Source organism: Tachypleus tridentatus, chromosome 4, assembly GCF_004210375.1.
Source record: "Tachypleus tridentatus isolate NWPU-2018 chromosome 4, ASM421037v1, whole genome shotgun sequence".
NCBI classification, from domain to species: domain Eukaryota; kingdom Metazoa; phylum Arthropoda; class Merostomata; order Xiphosura; family Limulidae; genus Tachypleus; species Tachypleus tridentatus.
Window position 1 is genome coordinate 57,533,350 of NC_134828.1, and position 20,107 is coordinate 57,553,456.

A 20,107-nucleotide genomic window follows, 5' to 3' on the forward strand; every position below is an offset into this window, starting at 1 on the left:
CAATTATTTTTAAAGCTGACATTTGTATTTCCAAGCTCACAGCAGGCAAGGTCTAATTATGGACAATGGTTTATCACTAAGAAAAAGAGCATTTTTGGAGCATAAGAGGAGAAAGGCAGGTACTTTAGTCCACCTATCCAACCCCATTGCTTGTGTTATTGAGTTCTTATTAAAAACCAAACTGTTTTCTCCCCCTCAGTGTGGATTCCTGTACGTGGTGAGGGGACCTCCCAGGGAAGGTTCTGTTCTATCTGGTTACCTTCTCTGGGATCTAAACATCCACCCACGTGTTTGCCGTGCGTGGCGACCAGTGAAGGGTAGGTGAGGATCCTGGTAGTTGAGGGGTTCAACCCTAACACACCACTTTGGCCTCGAATTCCTGCAGACGGGCGGCCTTTGGGTGGCCCCCCTTGGGTCAATCGGCTGGTCCACTTGGGCTAGAGTCAACCAAGTACCAGTGTTAGAAGTTCTTAACGGGTGTTGTGGACATTGTGCCTGATGCTGGTGTTTGGGTATAGTGCTCACGAAACCCTGACGTTGCTGCATTGTCCTTGCATGACTTTGTAGTGCATCCCCTTGTAGGGCTCCATGGTGGGTGGGGTCAGTGGGTACTGAAATTTTTTCTTTTTCCGATGGATCCTCCAAAAAATTTAAATAAAATTGTAAAAAAACAGTCAATGGGTAAGCGACCACGTCTTGAATACTCAGAACAGCAATCTTCAACATCAGTAACACACGTACCTCATTTTCTTATATTACATTCTCTTTCGGAAAACCTTTAGGGCAAATGTCCCCTTTTTTTATTCAAAAGGGACTAGAGGGACTTGCAGGCTCTCCAAAGTCAGTAAAGAAACTTCGATCTGGTGACATATTGGTTGAAACATCCACATCCCAACACAGTGAACTCCTCTTGAATTCAAAGGCAATTGGGGATATACCTATTGAGGTTACACCTCATGCTACCTTGAATTCTTCACGAGGCGTTATTGTTGAAAGGGATTTGAAGAACGTTCCCGAGTCACAGATTCTCGCTGGTCTCTCCACTCAAGGAGTTTCTGCAGTGAGGCGCATCTCCACTCGCAAAGATGGAGTTACACTGCCAACAAATACCCTCGTTTTAACATTTACTTCACCACATGCACCTGCCACCATCAAGGCAGGTTATCTCATTTGCAGGGTTCGGCCATACATACCAAACCCTCTTCGATGTTTCCAATGTCAGAGGTTCGGCCACTCAAAGACATCTTGTCGTGGTTCCCTGACATGTGCTAGTTGTGGAGGCAAGGACCACGATGCCTATGACTGTGACATGAACCCACATTGCGTAAACTGCAATGGTTCTCACTTCTCTTACTTTCATTCTTGCCCAAAATGATTGGATGACAAAGAGGTGCAGCGTTTGAAAACGACACATAACATTAGTTATCCTGAGGCTCGGAAATTGCTGTCCACAACTCCATCTCGGACATATGCTGCACTTCATTCCACAACTACAGTGGGAGTGCAGACAGATCTGTCTGTGCTTCCAAGGGAATCGTTTTCAAAACAAATGAAAAGCCTTCTGACCTCCGTGGTTAAAAAGGTTGATGAATCGACTTCCACACCACCTCTGTTCCTCCCATACCTTCCAACAAATCTCAAGATCTACGTCCTTCAGTTTCAAATACAGGCATTTCTTCTGATACATCTTTCTCTCCCACCACAAGAGACAAGACAATTATTCGTTCGCGTCCTCAGTCACTGGATTCCCCTTCCAATAACAAAAACCTGCCCACCCGACCCAGAGCAGGATCCATGGAGGTTGATAGACCTCCTTTGACTAAAGACAGTAAAGAAAAAAGACGTGGTCGTAAACCGAAGGGTTCTCCAGCCACTTCACCTACCCGTTCTTAAAAATGGCCACCTTGATACAATGGAACTGTCGAGGTTTACGTTCTAATCTGGATGATATCAAAACGCTGATTGCTTCCTACCATCCTGTTTGTCTTTCTTTACAAGAAACATTTCTCAAAACTGCTGATACTGTCTCCATTCGGCAGTTTTCTCTGTACAGAAATGACAGGTTGTGTGATGGTCGAGTACATGGAGGGGTGGCACTGTTGGTTGATCAACACGTGCCCACCCTGTCTTTGTCACTCAACACACCCTTGGAGGCTGTAGCCATCCGTGTTTCCTTGGGTCATACCATCACTGTTTGTTCTCTGTACCTGTTCCCTGGAGAGACATATGATCAATCAGATCTTGATGCTCTCGTTGAACAGTTGCCATCTCCATTTCTAATCCTAGGGGATTTTAATGGACATCATCCCCTCTGGGGAAGTGCTATTATTGATGGGAGGGGCCGATCTGTAGAGCGGATGCTCTCTGATCACAATCTTTCTCTTTTCAACACTGGTTCTTCCACTTACTTTCATACACCTAGTCAGTCCTTTACCGCTATTGATCTCTCAGTTTGCTCCTCTTCATTATTCTCCCATTTTTCATGGAGGGTTGACAGTAATCCACTAGGCACTGATCATTTTCCGATCCTTTTGAGAGAGACTGGCCGTGGTCGATGCCACCCTACCCGCGTGCCCCGGTGGAAGCCGGATCAGGCAGACTGGTCCACTTTCACTGCTCTCGCAGAACTTGATCCTGTCATCGTAAATCAGCCATCAATAGACGACTGTGTAGCAGCGATAACTGACTGTATTACACATGCAGCTGCTCAGTGTATTCCTAAAACCTCGACACGTTTTCCACGATATCCTCGTCCGTGGTGGAATCCTGCTTGCCACTTAGCACGGAAGGCTCAAAAGCGGGCCTGGGATACTTTTCGTAGATATCCCACACTTTCAAACCGGGTTGCTTTCCAACGGGCCCGTGCACATGCTAGGTGGGTAAGACGTCAAAGCCAGAAGGAATCTTTGATTAAGTTCACAACCAGCATATCTTCTACCACCAGTTCCAAGATCATATGGGACAGGATTCGAAAGGTTAATGGGCACTACAATTCTGTCCCCCTCTCGATCTTACTCTCTAATGGTCAGGAGGTGACTGATGTTCGGAACATTGCTAACACTCTAAGTGAAAGCTTTTGCCGGGTATCTAGCACTTCTGCTTGTTCCTCCACCTTCCTGGCCATTAAGACTCGGGCAGAGCGATCACCTCTTTCCTTTCGAACTGACTGTTTCTTTGACTATAATTGTCCCTTTACCCTGGTGGAACTAAAAATGGCCCTTCATCGGTCTGCCAGTACGTCTGTTGGACCTGATGATATTCATTATAACATGCTGCACCATCTATCTCCTGCTTCTCTTGATGCCCTTCTGATTGTTTTCAACCGGATCTGGCAGGAGAATGTTTTTCCTGATGCCTGGCGCCAGGCTATTATTTTACCTTTCTCTAAGCCAGGGAATGATCCCAAGATTCCTTCAAACTACCGTCAATTGCTTTGACGAGCTGTCTCTGTAAGACATTAGAAAGGATGGTTAATGCTCGTCTTGTTTGGTTCCTTGAATCAAACAACCTCCTCTCGCCCACCCAGTGTGGGTTCCGTCGACAGCACTCCACCACAGACCACCTAATTCGTCTTGAAACATCTATCAGAGAAGCCTTTCTCAACCGCCAACATCTTGTATCAATATTCTTTGACATAGAGAAGGCTTACGACACAACATGGAGGTAGGACGTTTTGCGAGACCTCCATACATATGGGTTACGTGGCCATCTACCCATTTTTATTAAAAAATTTTTAATGGACAGGAGATTCCAAGTTCGTGTGGGTTCGACACTTTCCCGTTCTTTTGTACAGGAACTTGGAGTCCCTCAAGGCTGTGTATTGAGTGTTACACTCTTCAGTATAAAGATAAATGCCATCACTGAACAACTCCCTCTCACTGTTGCGAATGGGCTGTATGTCGACGACTTTCACATCTCATGTCAGTCGTCAAACATGAGATATATTGAGCGGTAACTACAAACCGCCCTCAATTGTGTACGGAAGTGAACTCTGGCGAACGGCTTTAATTTCTCTCTCTCCAAAACTGTATGCATGCACTTTTGCCGTCGACGGGGTATTAACCATGATCCTGAACTTCATATCGGTAAAGTTTTGCTGCCAGTGGTCCCGGAGACCAAGTTCTTGGGGCTTATCTTTGATCGTAAACTGACCTTTATACCACACTTAAAGCAGCTTCGGGTCAAATGCACAAGAGCACTGAACATCCTCCATGTTCTCTCTTCTACCAGTTGGGGGGCAGATCGCTGTTCAATGTTAAAGGTATATCGTGCTCTTATTAGATCGAAACTCGATTATGGATCAATGGTCTATGGCTCTGCCATACCCTCGGCCTTAAAGATGCTGGACCCCATTCATCACCAAGGACTTCGACTCTGCACTGGGGCTTTCTGTACCTCTCCAGTTCAAAGTATATACATTGAATCTCATGAACCTTCTCTACACCTTCGCCGTTTGCAACTATCTTTACAATATACTTCGAAACTTCATTCCTTACCAAAGCATCCCACCTAAAAATGTGTTTTCCTTCCTCGGTGGGCAGTACTTTTTCAGAACGGACGATCTGTCATTGCTCCGTTTGGCCTTTGCATCTGGGCGCAATTGGATGAATTGGGTCTGTCCTTGGATAACACTGCAGATTCCACAGGTCGGCCCATCCCACCATGGCTTATTACAGCCCCCAAATGTGACCTTTCTTTCAGTCACCTAAAAAAGGCAGATACTCCAGATTGGAAGTACCGTCTTTTATTCAATGAATATCTTTCAAACAATCATTCAGTTCCCATTTATACAGATGGTTCCAAATCAGGTAACTCAGTGGGCTCTGCTATGGTTTGCTATGGGTCAGTAGTTGCGCGCAGAATCCCTTCTACAGCTTCTGTGTTCACTGCTGAACTGTATGCCATATCTCTTGCCCTGGATCATATTGCAGCTGAGCAGTACTCCAACTGCACTATTTATACTGATTCGCTTAGTTCTATACTTGCCTTGGAATCGCTACACGTTAGCTCACATCCTATTCTCGCTGATATTCGAAACCGACTGGCCCATTTCTCATTAGCAGCTACTTCAATCCAGTTTTTCTGGATACCAGGCCATGTTGGTATTCGCGGGAACGAGCTTGCAGACATGGCAGCTAAATATGTATGCTTCAGCACCATCACTCCTATGCCTATTCCGTACATGGACTATGGTGTTGTCTTTAAGGCTCGGCTCCGTGCCAGCTGGCAGTCCACTTGGAGTGAGCAACGCGACAACAAACTTTTTCAAATCAAACCCAAAATTGGACTTTGGCCATCTAGCTTCCGTAAAGTTCGGAAGGAGGAAGTTGTTGTCACTAGGCTACGCATTGGTCACAGTTTTTTAACTCATCATTTTCTTTTATCTGGAACTGATGCACCAATGTGTAGTTTGTGTAACACTCAAATCACTTTCAGCCACGTTTTACTTTCTTGCCACCGTTACAATTCTCAACGACGGCAATATTTTAAACATATTTTTTCCCAGGGTCAGTCTGTAACATTGGACAAAGTTATTGGTGATGGTGACTCTGTCCACTTTGATAATGTTTTTAATTTTTTAATGGCCATTAATCTTTTTAATCTCATTTAAGTGCTGCATATTTATTCATTACACCTTTTTAATTGTGGTTCCTTTTTTACAGTTTTAATCTCTCTCATTCAATTTGACATTGGACAATGGCCAGAACATTAAATAACTCGACACCAGGACTGGAAAGGCCAACTTCAGGTGTATAACGCTACTGTTTGAACTACTCGTTAGTCGTCCTGGCGAGTTGTTATTATACTTTTGCTGCATATCATTTCACACTTTTACTACTTTACTTTTTAGTACTGGCCATATTGACTCATAACCCGGAACCAGGACTGGAAAGACCAACTTCAGGTGACTGACGGTGGTTTTTATACTTACCTGTTAGTCTTCCTGGCGGGTTATGATCATTACCATTCTGCTACAGGTAGTCCTTTACAACTTTGTTGACTGGATGTCAACATTGGTTTTTATGCCATTTTCTGTTTTAATTGCCGTTTTGCTTTTATCTTCAATTACTTTTACAAATTTTACTCCATTTACTTGAATTTATCTTTTTACTGGACATTTGGCTACTCATTATTACGATTTTGCAGAGTGTCTTTTAAAACTTATTCTTTTACATTTTGATAATAGCTGCTATGACACATAACCCGGAACCAGGACTGTAAAGGCCAACTTCAGGTGATTGACGGTGGTTCTTGAACTTATCTGTTAGTCTTCCTGGCGGGTTATGATCATTACCATTTTGCTAGAGTAAATATTTTACAACTTTGAAGACTGGATGTCACCATTGGTTTTTACACCATTTTCTGTTTTAATTGCTGTTTTGTTTTTACCTTCATTTACTTTTACAAATTTTACTCCATTTACTTGAATTTATCTTTTTACTGGACATTTGGCTACTGATTGTTACAATTTTGCTATGTATCTTTTAAAACTTCTATTCTTTTACATTTTGATACTGGTTGCTATGACACATAACCCGGAACCAGGACTGGAAAGACCAACTTCAGGTGACTGACGGTGGTTCTTGAACTTACCTGTTATTCTTCCTGGCGGGTTATGATCATTACCTTTTTGCTAGAGTAAATACCTTACAACTTCTTATACTCTGCCTTCTATCTTAACATTGTAGACTAGTTGTCAACATTGGTTTTATACTTTTTTGTTTTACCTTCATTTCCATTTATGTCTATTACTACATTTATTTATTTTTTTATTTTATTTTTACATTTTTTACCGAATGTTTGGCGCAGATAGCCTCGCTGCTTTGTGCCATAAAACACTAAATCAATCAATCAACTGTTTTCTCTAATATGCATGCATACAGTGTGGGGGAAAGCAGACAAACATTTAATATATACATCTCGGAGACTGTGCTGGACTCTCTTTGGAGGAATTAAATGAACAAAAATGACTGCCTTTGTTGCAATAATGCACAAACTAAGATGAAGTTTCTGTTTCAACAGCCACCATAAAGTTGGTGTGAAAAGCTGTTGTTTGAGTTGTAATAATTTCTTACTTTGATCTGTCTGTAAGAACTTTTGTGGCCATTGGTTTTCTATTAAATAATCATTTAAAATGCTGTAAAAAAGATGTGATGAGCTGGGTGTTGAAAGCAGGTAACAGAATGCACCCCTACTGACATTACAGTTGATACTATCTCTTTCTACAGGTTCATAATGACCATTATACAGTCTAGTAAATGAATGTTATAAATGAATTGTATGAAAATCAGGATTTTTCTCATTTATCATATCTTCCACCTTCACATTTTGTTTAAGTTCATGCACAAATAAAGGACAGGTACCTCAGCTTGATAAATATGAAACATAAAATTCTGAGTTATTTTTATGATTCTCGCTCAGAACTTCTTACTCGGGCATGTGCTAGTTGACTTCTAGGTGTTGCTGTACCTAACATGAGTCATCACAGATGGTATCTGCTGCTTCATGGGATAGTTCACTCGGTATCAACTTGAGTGTGAATTTGTATTATTAATAGCACAAAAGTAATATGTTCTTCTGGATTATTGCCATCTAAGTTGATTGGCCAGCTACAAGGAGAACATAAATCATGTAATTAGTTTCTGTTTTGAAAGAATTGTGACCTGTAAAGTGCAGAATTTTTATTTAGGTAGGTGTTGAGTCTGCAGTGCATATTTTAATAATAATTTTTCCTTTTGAGTTTCTTTTAATTTTCATTTCATTTGTCAATTTTATTTTGCAAAGTGGTAAACATTTGAAATAATTATAGATTATCAAAAAGTTAGAACTTGTGTTTGGTAAAGTCCATGTTCTTTATAATGTAATATTTTCTCACACTAATCTTCCAACTCAATAAATCATCAAGTCTGTCAGTATGCAGGGTGTGGATTACACGAATGCCTCTATTTTTGTAAACTACAATAACTAATCACATCAGTACTTCCAAAGTTTATTTTTCATACTATGGATCTCTGATAAATCTGTTTTAAGTTTATTTTATATAGCCTTGACAGAACTAATGGGGGCATCTAATCAACTGTAAAAGTATTATCAAAGTAGCCATTATTCTAAACCAAAACATATATGGTTAAGGTAGAATAGAATAGCTCTTTATCCTTACCATGCCTTGTATTGAGTGAATCATTATGGTCTGCATTTGAAAATAGGTCTTTGTGGTCATCCATTGCACTGTTTTAAGTGTTGTTGTTCCTTCAGACTCTCCACTGTGTTTTATACCCTCACTTTTCTTCTAATGAAGATTGATAGCCCTTATTACATTCCAGTTTTCCCATAAGTACCACACTTTTCTTATATGGGTGAAATGTATACCTGGCTCAGATGGTCTCCCACACCAGTTCTCCAAATTTGACTTTCTTGTCTTCAGGTGTGTCCTCTGGATGGCTTTGGAGAATGCTTCTTTCTTTCCCTCAAACTGTTTCTTCCACCTATTCAATGTAAGATTCTCGCTATCTGTTGATATGACATTATGTACTGTATTGGAAGTTGTAATTCACCTAAACTGTAAATGTATTTCTGGAAGGTTCTTACCTCATTTCACACTTCCCATCTTACCTCTTCATTAAAACCTGGTGCTTCCAAATTCTAAGAGAACTCAAAGTGATATCTGGTAGAATTAAACAGAGGAAGTCATAAGCATAATGAGAATACCTTGCACTATTACTGATGGAGGGTTGTTACATGATAATTTTAATGAATAATTTGCAATCAAAAGGAGGCAGAAACTAATGAATATGCTTGAAAACAAGTTTTACAAATAGATGGCAGCATTGAATGAGAATATCTATTGATGTAAAAGCATTGTTTGTTTGTTTTTTTAATTTCATGAAAGCTACATGAGGTTTATCTCCATTAGCCATCCTTAATTTAGCAGTGTAAGACTAGAGGGAAGACAGCTAGTCATCACCACCCACTACCAACTCTTGGGCTACTTCTCTACCAGTGAATATTTGGATTGACTGTAACATTAGAAGGCCCCAACCGCTGAAAGGGTGAGCATGTTTGGTGTGATGGGGATTGAAACTAGCAACCTTCAAATTATGAGTTGAGGGTTTCAACTGCCTGGTTATTCTAGGCCTGTGTAAAAGGAGGTAAGTACTTATTGGAAGTACATTTTTAGTACAGAAACTTATAAATATCACAACAATATTGTAGAATACGTGATGCAGATTGAAAATAAATATGCAGGTTAATCAGTCTGTAGAATGGTATTCCTGAAGTATTGAAAATATGATTCAAATTATAAAATTTAGTAATTTTGAATAATAAAAACATCTAACACTTTTATGACCTGCGAAGGAAAAGGGAAAAAAAAAATGTAGTGTTACAAGTTGGTAATTTGATTCACCCAAAAACAGCTTACATCAATAAGAGTTTGTATTCAGTTGTAATTATTTCAGTCCCAGCAAAAATAGTTGCATAACTCAGAAAGTGTTAAAAATGTGTAACTAAATAATTGTACATTTTGATTTAAAGGGGAGATATGACAAATTATGAAGAGTAAAATAACAGTGTAGAAATATATTATTTCCAAGGAACTTTCAAAGTGTGATCACAGTAATGGTTACAAGGTTTATAGATCAAAATAATCCATAGTGTTATTACTATTGTAAGGATTAAAACCATACATTTACTAAAATGTATTCATTTCTGCATATAATCTTAGCAGAACTGTTGTATTAAATATTCGAAACTATCATCATATTGTGAGGACATCGTGAATGTAATAGCTAACACCACTTCCAAAAGGTTATTAATATAACTTGGAGGAATGGTGCTTACTTGTGTGAATATAATGAACCATTTATTTTTTATCAGTATTTTAGAGTAGAATTCATATAATTAAAAAGTAACTGTGCACAATTTTCTAACTGCTGTATAATAAACTTACAAGGAAAATATACAGTTTTATCACCTTACAAAAATATAAGACTAAAAACGTGTTAATCCATTACTTTTTAAAAGGTACAATAATATTATAAGTAGCATGTGGTAATACGTTCACATACTAGCACATTACAAATTCTAATGATACTTTTATTGTTTCAGTGGTTCAGAAACTATCTACACAGCCATAGTAACTGCTACTGGGTCTTAAGTTGCAATTAAAGAGATCAATGTAAACCAGTAACCAAGAAAAGAGCTTATCTTCACTGAACTTTTAGTAGTGGACAAAAATAAACATCCAAACCATCGTCAACTATTTGGATAGCTATCTTGTTGGTGATGAACTTTGGGTTAGTGTTGTTAATGTTACATTTTAGTTAATTTTTTTTTTTTTATTTTACCTGTTATAGAGTGTACACTAACATATTGTCTTTATTTAATTAAGTGGTGAATTTCAAGCAATTTTTACAAGTTGAAGAATATTTTTATGTATCACTCTAACAAGTTTGCTTTGTTTAAATTGTAGTTGTAAGTAATATGTGACAGTTTTAGTGTGGGAGGTTGCAGCCACATTTGGTTCTGATACAATGACTTTTTTAATTTATTCCATATATAAATAACTTTATATATTTCTATTCTAAGTTTCTACCAGTATGTTATCTCTAACCAGCACTCTTTAGTTTTTATTATGCTTGATTCAACTTCGTTGTATGTTTCACACACACACTGTTATGTACATGGTTGTTGAAATTATTTTATTCAAGAAAGGTTGAGTTTGTGAAATTTTTTGCAGCTTATACAGTGGTCTCAAATGTAGCATTATTTACAAAACTGTAAACATTGTTTAGTGTGTAATACAATAAATATTAAATTATTAAATTTTCAGTCTCTTACACAAAATACAATCCAATGTAATCTTTTATAACTGTTGGGAATCAGATTACAGCATTAGTTACCAATATATAAAAAGACTGTACTTTAAAAAACGAAAAACATCTTTTGAGGTAGAAAAATAAAAGTTAGAAATTGACGAAGTAACTAAAAAGTAGAAAAGTGGTCTTTGATAATTCACACTTGAAATTGAGTTTGTAATATTTTTATGAACCACAGATCTTTCTAGATAATAAAAATCTTACACTTAAATAATGTTAAGCGACTGTTGTTACCTCAGTTCCAACTTCATGAACAATTGTTTGAAAAACTTTTCTGTTTTTATTAGATATATGATTACTTACAATATTCTTAAAAGAGGAAAATAAATTATTATGTCTCGTTATTATGTATAATTTTATTAAATAATAAAATTTAAGTGAAATTTTAAACTTTGTTTAAACTTTAGGTAATAATGGAATATTTAGTAGTTGGCTGTATGACTGATGTTCTTGCCCAAACCTGTGTTTATGAAAATGAAATAGCAGCAGTTTGTAAAGAAGTATGTTATATTGATTGTTATTAGTAACTATTAAGAGGTTTTATTTGTAGAAGAGATCTTCTTACCAAACCTCTGAATACTTCCATAAACTTTTATTTCTCTAGTGATGACAAAAATTTTAAATAACATTAGAGATAGTAATAATAAATTTACATCCAAAATTGGTGAGGTTAGCATATTGTAAACTCTCTGTGGTTCTTTCTTGAATTACATCCCCAGTGCATTTTATGGAGGCACATCTTCAACAGGTATACTAAATATCAAATAAAACTTGTACCTTTGATGTTAAATATGTCACACATTTTTAATATTCTATCATACAACTTATTAATTTGAAAAAGAGTAACATTAAGAAAGAACTGATTGTTCAAATGATATACATACCATATAAACGTTTATACTAAAGTAGGTTCAGAATATACACAATAACAGTAGCAGAGGTGGACTGGACTCATTTTGAGGAGCCATGCCACTTCCTTATGAGTTGGGACCCATACCATCCTACTAGCACTGAGTCATACATAACCTGTACACTTCATACAAGGGGATCCATGTACCTTGGGACAATGGCTATTCTACCTCTATCACATAGAATATATCAACCTAATAACCTGAGCATAGCTGGGTACTTTTGTTTGTTTATATAACAGCATTTAATACATAGAAAATCTAGAATGTTTTGGTAATGGTGCTTTCCTGCAGTGGCTTTAGTTATGTTGCCTAGCAACAAAAGTATAGCCTAATATTGTACTGTAAATATAAAATAAAACATATAAATAACAAAATTGTAAAATATTTATTGGTATTATAATTTAAAGCCTGCACTGATTAAAGAACATTTTTTATTAAAATCCCTGGTGACATAACACCAAATACCTTAATTCAGAAATGATTTAAGTTTAAAATTACCCAGGGGTAGTCACTCAAGGTTGTTGGTGTCAACCTACAATTCCCACACTTTACTCATGGCCTGCTTTATTTTGGATGTTGTTGTTAGTAGGAACATCTATCTCTTAGCAGCAAATGGTAGAACAACTTATATATCACCCTAATAACCCCATCAAAGTATTGAATACAAGTGCACTGAATTAACATTACACTAATATCTTAAGATATTTGCCTTTTAAAAAAAATTCATATTTTATTTATATTCTAATAGTTTCTACACTTTAACAACATAATTCATTGAGATATTAGAAGTGATAACATTTTACTTGGAATAAGATTGGACCATAAAACTAGGTAAGTTTTTAGACCTCTAACGTCTTCATGAACATAAGCATTTCTAAGTATCTTAGGTTGTTTGTAACAGTTTCCTCTTAGGGTACATTACTTGACAGTATATACATATATGTTATGAAGATGTGAAACATCACATGATATCAGTGGTTTACTTGATTATTTATTTATTTCTAAGAGAATATATCCATATTTTTCTTTTATTTATCGTAACTAATTGGTGTTACATTTTGTTTTTAATTCTATTTTGTGGCTGTTTATTTCTTCATTTTTACTTCAATATCAATATTGAAAAATATTATTGAAAAAGAATTCCTGACCAAAAATAGACTTTTTCCAGATGTATAAAACACTGAGTATTTTTAAATCTTAATTTGATTTTTTCTGTAAACTTACAACATGAAATACATCCAACTATGTAACACAGCTACTTATTGTACTATTAATCAATAGGACTATAACTTGACATGAAAGACAAGTTTTATGTATACATATTAACAATAGTACAATTTATGTCAAATGAACTACTAGCCCACTTTGTTGTAAGAAATCATCATAGTTTATTTTCTAATTTCATTCATAAAAGTTTATAAATGTACAATCCACGTGAGGAATTCAGAGGTAAATAGGTTACAAAAAGGAAATAATTTCACTTTCAGACTGTATTTTTAAGTGTTGGCTTTAGGTATTTGGTAATTATGAAACAAATTATATATTTATCTGAATTTGACATTTTTAACACCAGCAATTTCAAAACAATAATTTATTACAAACTATTTGTTCTGGAACAAAGCAAGAAACATATATATAAATAGCAGATTACTATCAACGTTTTGTATGCTGAAAAGTTTATTTGTGCATTTGGATGAATAAATACTTCTATTTTACAGTCAAAATTTGCAATAGGAGCAGAAAAAATCTAAATTAGAGTTAATTTTGTAAGGCTAACCAGCAGTTATTTCTGTTTTCTTTTTCTCTCACATGATAACTTTATTGCCTGGTTGGCACTTGGCATTGGTTGGTTCCATAATTAATAAAAAGGAAAGAGTATGGACCAGAGGTTAACATCTGGTTCCTTGGTATTTTATCAGGAAAATTCTGACATGGTAAGTGTAGGTAACCAGTACTCACAGCCAAGTAATAAGAGTAGATTGAAGTTCAATTTTCTCCTTATTTGAGTATTTTGCATTTTTCTCTTTTGTAAATTGTTTAAGTTATAAAAGTTACAAGTCCATGAAATTAGATGGAAAGTTAAATACTTTGGTACAACAATAATATAGAAATTTGATTCAATAAATCTCAGAGGGACTTCCAGTGGATAAACTTAGTCCTTCACCAATAATTTCAAGATCTTTTAATAACTTGAGTGTATTAATGCTTTGCTTTAGCTAAACACAAATGTTTCTTTCACAAAGTATAATAATAAAAATTATCATTGTTTCACGAAACCAAAATTCTTAAAAGCTACATTTTTGTATTTTAAAATACAATTGTCTGCTTTGTCCAGAATGTCTTCACCAACCACAGGTAATATATATAATAAAGACAAAAACAAGAATGTTCACATAATTCAAACATATAGATGTAATGAAGGTAATAATGAAAAGTGGAATGGTGATAGCAACACTGAACATTTAATAAGACTATATACAATTACAAACAGTTAATTACTGAATCTTGCAGAGGGTATGATATAATAATCTTTAAAATTCATAAAATATAGTGTTTTCTGCCACAGTATCACTACCATCTTGTTAAACCCCTATAAATAAATAGTAACATGTTAGGTAATTCACTCATGGTGTTCTGCTACTGTAAAGTTATATTTTTTGGAGATATTTAGACAGTATTAGGGAGTATTATCCAAAGATTTGTACATTCCGATGTCATGGGTGTCAAGTGACATGAGTCAGTAATAGTGCATGAAGCAGATAGTATTTTTGTGTTTTGTAAGTAAGGTATATTCTATCTCTGTAATGCTAGTGTCATTAACAGTATTGGTTATAATTTTTAATATATATAATTGTTTTCATTATATATACATGTATATTTTTATTATCAGAATTATTTTGTGTTGTTATGTTATTGATTAAGTCATCAAGTCACACTCCTTTTTCAGGTACTTGATTTAATATTAACAAATGGGAAACTAAACAATGAAAATAAAGATAACCTCTTTACAGGTTTTCAAGACTTCCTAGACAGGTATCTAGAAGTGGATGTAAATAAACACTACATTGCCTCTGAACTCTTATTAAAGATATGGTATAAATTACTGTTATTTTACTCAGATATTTTGGTTTACTTTGAACCTATTATCCTGATAACATACACCAAAAAGTAGTACCAGTATGTTTAGTTACATTTAGGCCCATCCTACTGTACTGTGCAAAAGTGTTAGGACAAAGTGAAAAATCAGATTTCAGGCAACTTTCAAAGAACAGTTGAAGGTAAATCACAGGTAAAATATCAATATTTTATTATTCTTCACATTTAGTGCAACAGAAATTTAGTGAGAGTTTAACAAACAGTGAAAATTTGTTGTGTCCCCCTTTTGCTATAATAACTATGGAAAGTCTTTCGGGCTTTGTTACAAAATGTTTAATCACAGTGTCCTTTGGGAGTTTAGTCAAAATGTCTCTGATACACCCCCATATAGTTTCATTGGAAGTAGCTTTTGATTTTTCTAGTTTTTGATCTATGAAATCCCAAATCTGCTCATTTAAGTTGAGATGGGGGTTCTTAGGGAACTATTGTATTATTTTGAATAACTCCAGCAGCTTATTTTTCAGCTAAGTAATTTCTGCATACGTTGGATGAGTGTTTGGGGTCATTATTCTCTTGGTAGAACTCATTACCAATAATTTGCAAACTTCTGGGTCTATCATGATGGATCAGTATTTGGTGGTCCATTATTCCACCTATTTTGCAGAAATTTCCTGTCATCTCTGCAGAACAACACCCCAAACCATCATACTGCCTCTCCCATGCTTTATCACAGGTGCTGTGCATTGGCATAAGAATCCTTCTTCTGCTGGATGTACAATGTACACTTTGGATAAACTATTTCAAACTTGGACTTATCCATCCATATTACTTCTTTCCAATTATCAGCAGTCCAGTTTCTTGTCAATACTTGGAGAACAAAGTAAAGGTTTTTTAACTGCTACATGATCAAATATTCTATTATCATTGACTCATCATTATACTGTATATCTGGACAATTTTCTTTCATTTGGTACATGGTCATTTATCTCATGCTTGAAACCAGTGTTCCTTCTATCCAGAAGGTTGCATAAACAAAGGTACTTAATGCCAGTATCATTGACTCTAGGTGTTCTGTTTCTTCCTTTCTTATTTTCAAATTTATTTGTATTGTTTTCATTATCTATGGTGTACTTGACAGTATTTGGGGAAAATTTCAAGTCTACAGCAATTAGATGAAGAGTCCAACAAGCATCACATAAAGCTTTTATGCAAAGTCTCTGATCTACTGACAATTATTTCCTCTTTTTGAGTTGTGGAATGATAACGTCATATGTGTATTATTTCTGTTTTTATCAAGATTTATTTGTGGATTGCTATTAAATTTATTCCGTCTAGCATATACTGGTTCAATATGCCAGCTTCTTTTTACATAGTTAAGACATTGCATGAAGTACCATGACATTTCAGGCCCTAAATTTTATCACAATATTCATTCAAACAGAACCATTATGACATGTCCAAGGTACAAGCATAGGAAATTCTAAAAACTCGGTGTTCTCACCCCAGCTCATTTAATTGTTAAAAAGAAAAAGTGATCAGTAATAACATGGAAGAATTAGCCCATAAAATGGAAAGAATGACAAAATATTCTTTTGTCCTTACACTTTCACACAGTACTGTATAAAGAGACTAATTAAACAAACTGTATGTGATATATAATAAGCACTTTTGTTAAACAAATGTTTTTTTTAATTTTTCACACAGCATCTGTTCATTGAAGTAGCTGGCCAGTGAAAACAATACAGCCCACTACAGTGATAACTAGATTCACATTAATAGCTCAAAAACCAAATATCCTAATATACATGTTGAAATATATTGGCCATGAAGACTGGCATTATTTTAGGACAAGAAAATTAACAGATTGTATTTCTTAGATTTCTCCAAGAGCAGTAGTATATTGGGTGCCACAACTTCCTATTATTCAGCTTCTTAGATTTTGAAAATATCCATTTCTCCTCCATGTAAGAATGTTGTTACAAATTAGGAATAAATAAAACTCTTACTTAGATCAAATTATTATTTTATTTGCCACAATAAACATTTTTTTATTACGTTTGTTGATAAAAATAAAAAAAATGAATAAACGAGAGGAAAGTTGATGTTAAACAGATATGCATTCAGATTCATCCTGATATTTTTGTGAAACCTACATCATTTAGTGTCAGAACTATGTATTATGATCTCACATATTGCAAGTTCAACTCTCAGTCTGTGAGTTGTGGGTTGAATCCTTGTCCAACCAAACATGCTTGTTTTTTTCAGCCAAGTAGTCATTATAATATTATAATCAACCCTACTTTTCTTTAATAAAATGTAACCAAAAGTTGACAGTGGATGCTATTTTCTGCATTTTCTGTAGTCTTTCATAGCTAATTTTGGGATAGTTAACACAGTTAGCTTTTGTGTGGCTTAATGAAAAAATTCAAATAAACAAACAGATATGTTCATTTTAAGTCAGTTTCCTAATCTGAGGCTAAACAAAATCCTTTTAAGTGTTGCTTCTGAAATTACTGGGAATTCCTCATACAGATACTTGAAACAGTCACCATCCTTCTATTTATATGGATGGTTTGAAATCAGGTGACTCTGTGGGATCTGCCATGGTTTGTTGTGGCTCAGTTGTTGCACATAGAATCCACTCAACAGTACACTGCTGAACTGTATGCCATTTCTCTTGTCCTGGAGTACCTGCTTTTCTCAAATGATTTAAAGAAAAACCACATTTGGGGACTGTAATAAGCCATGGTGAGATGGGCTGACCAGTAAATGCTGCTATGTTATCCAAAAACAGATCCAATGTTTTTTGTAGCTCTCCAACCATTGTAGCACTAGCATGTTTTGACTCAGTTGTATGGTTGAAATGCATATATATGGATGTGAAATTTTTATTCATCAGAACTTCAAGCACTCTATAGAGATGAGGAGCCCATCTTGTCCCTAGGATGTTCACAGGTTTTAATGTTTTTTCTTCTAGAGCATCACTGACACTTTTTTAATTCCCAGCTTGCTTTGGCACTCAAATGATACTGTTTGTAAAGTCCTAACAGAAGGTATTTTATGTCCGATAAAAACTTTTAATTCCTTCACAGCATCCAACAGTCCCCTTTCAAATAAGTGGGCCACACACACCTCAACTAACCATGGCATCCCATCTCTTGTAAGAAGTGCAATTAGTTCATTTTCTGCTCCATCATTGATGGAAACACCATCAGTACCTATAGTGGTTGCCTTTCTTTTGCAGTTCTCCACACCAACTGTCTCAAATGCTTTTTCAATTGCTGTTTTTAATTCTGTGGCAGTATCACTGGGTGGGGCCTGCAAGTCCAAAAATTTTGTAACATTTTCTGCCTTAACAAATACAGTTTCTTCTTCAATTACTCCAGTGTCTTTAGATACAACTGAGATGAAGGAAAACACTGAAACATTATCAAGGTCTGCTCACAGATCTTGCAAGTCCAAAAATTTTGTAACAACATTTCCTGCCTTAACAAATACAGTTTCTTCTTCAATTACTCCAGTGTCTTTAGATACATCTGAGATGAAGGAAAACATTGCAGCATTATCAAGGTCTGCTCACAGATCTTATATCATGATGTCATTAATACATGTGATAAAGTTTTTCGCTGATTTGTCATTTATGTACATGTCCCTATTTATTTTCTGTAACTCACATAATGGCCCAAATAGAGAAAACAGCTGTTCTGTTACTACTAAGTAATAGGTGGTAGTGAAAAGTTTTTCCAGTTTCTCAAGCTGATAAGCATGTAAATGTCTTGTGCATAAATCCATCTGCTGAACCTGTGGTTTAGATTCAGCAATGGCAGCTTGAACACACGGAGTATGCCTTCCACTTATATCGTCGGCTTTGATCAGTTGTAGACGAAAATTACTGGTACCTTTCACCAAGACACTATTTCCTTGGCACACATTTTGTGGCTTTTGCATGCCTTGCAAGACATTTCAGTGGTTTCTTGATCACTCTTTAACCAAGGGAATGCTTCTTCCCATTTCGGTAGGTAACTCCGTGATTGCTTCATTGCATTCCACAGAAGGCATTGGGTTACCTCCTTGATTGCTTGATCTTGCTGCCGAAGCAGCAGGAATGATCTCACTATGACCACTGACACTCACTAGGTGCCTGCTTTTTCCTCGACTTTTTTATCCTTGTCAATTCTGTCATCTTCATTACAAAGTTCCTTTTGCTTTGTACAACTATTGTCTTTACTAATATCACTTTCTCTATTCAATTCTAAACTCTCATCATCAGATTTCCTTCACTTTTTGAAATATTTCAGCAAAGTCACATTCTTTGGTAAAACCACACATTAACCACAGACAAGAACTGCTATTTTGTTTTTTGGATGCACGGACTTGTTGGGCTAGGTAATTTATATGGAGACAGCCAGATATTGAAGGGAGGGTATCTGTTCACAAAAATTGCTGGCCCTGAAACCCTGTCGCCCAAAGGTAATGTCACCGGCACACAGAAACTACCGCACAAGGCTGTTCAATATAGTTTTCACATGTACCTTCTAATCTATATGTTACAATATTTGTTGCTGGTGTGGCATGGAGAATATGTTTACTGAAAGAAATTGCGGCTTGTTTGCCCGGTTTCCAGTTTTATTACAGGCTGTTATTGCCCATTATCGGCAAAAATCCGTTAAGGATGACCAACGAGACAATTATTTAAACGTAAAATATCACTTATCCGCTCGGGCAATAGACATAGCAAGAACTGTTGCCTGCAGGTAATATATGCCCTGGGACGTCGGCAGTTCTTAATTTTGAGCTCTGGACTGTAGTAGCCTATATACAGTGATCGTTCTGTACTGGTACACGTATATAACATATAATCAATTGTAAACTGCACTGCATGTTGAACTACTAAACAATGGGTTAGGCCTTGGTTAGAGTACCTTAATCCAACTCAAATATCTGAAAAATGAGTTGTAACCTCAACTTTGAGCTCAGTTTTGACATGGGGACTTAAAATGAGCCAACAAACCATACATCAACAAAATAGGCATATTTTTGAAACTTTATCTGCATGCATGGATGCGAAAGTAAATTCAAAACAACGGCCTTAAGTTGGGAATAGTCCACTTCATTATTTCAGGCTACAGTAGCATTTCCAGTGTTCTTACACTAAACTAGTTACAGTATTTATGCCTAACATTATTGTCACTCGGTTCTCAGATTACAACTCCAACGTTAGGC

At 35.9% G+C, this 20,107-nt stretch overlaps 1 long non-coding RNA gene across 1 annotated transcript; it reads left to right on the forward strand.

Moving 5' to 3' along the window:
- The first annotated feature begins 8,309 nt into the window (after positions 1 to 8,309).
- On the forward strand, positions 8,310 to 16,817 carry LOC143249192 (uncharacterized). The gene is made up of 3 exons (XR_013027621.1): positions 8,310 to 9,149; positions 10,108 to 10,295; positions 16,589 to 16,817. It is a non-coding gene; the product is annotated as an uncharacterized LOC143249192 (long non-coding RNA).
- Positions 16,818 to 20,107: the final 3,290 nt, after the last annotated feature.